Below are 577 nucleotides of genomic sequence, written 5' to 3' on the forward strand. Positions count from 1 at the left end.
CTACCACTGTACCATCTTCACCCTGCCCCTTTTGGAGACAACCCCCTGTGTAACTCAGGCCAACTTGAATTTGCTGTATTGCTCGGGCTAGCCTCACAATCCGCCTGCCTCAGGCTCCCAAGTGCTAGAATTACAGGTGTGTGTCACCATGTCCAGCTACCTTGATCATCATTTAAATGCTCATGTGGCGGGACGTGTCTCGCCATTCCCAGGTGAATGGAGAAAGAAATGAAAGGGCGAGGTAGCTGGCTCAGCAGGTTAGGGAACTTGGTGCATAAGCATGAAGAAAAGGGTGTAAAGTTCCAGCACCCTGTAAAAGGCCTTGTAAAAGGTGTGGCTATGTGCACCTGTAATCCCAGCATGGGGTGGGCAGGGGTGTGTGTGAAGGAGACAGGAAGATCACTGGGATTTGCTAGCCACCAGCCTAGCTCCAGGCTCAGCAAGAGATCTGTCCCAAGGTCTTTTAAGAAGGAGAAAGATAGAACAAGATCACTTGATGTCCTTCTCTGGCCTACATATGTCCCATATGCATACATACCACACACACACACACACATACATGAAAGGGAGGGAGAGA

Source organism: Microtus ochrogaster, chromosome 18, assembly GCF_000317375.1.
Source record: "Microtus ochrogaster isolate Prairie Vole_2 chromosome 18, MicOch1.0, whole genome shotgun sequence".
In the NCBI taxonomy this organism is placed as follows: Eukaryota; Metazoa; Chordata; class Mammalia; order Rodentia; family Cricetidae; genus Microtus; species Microtus ochrogaster.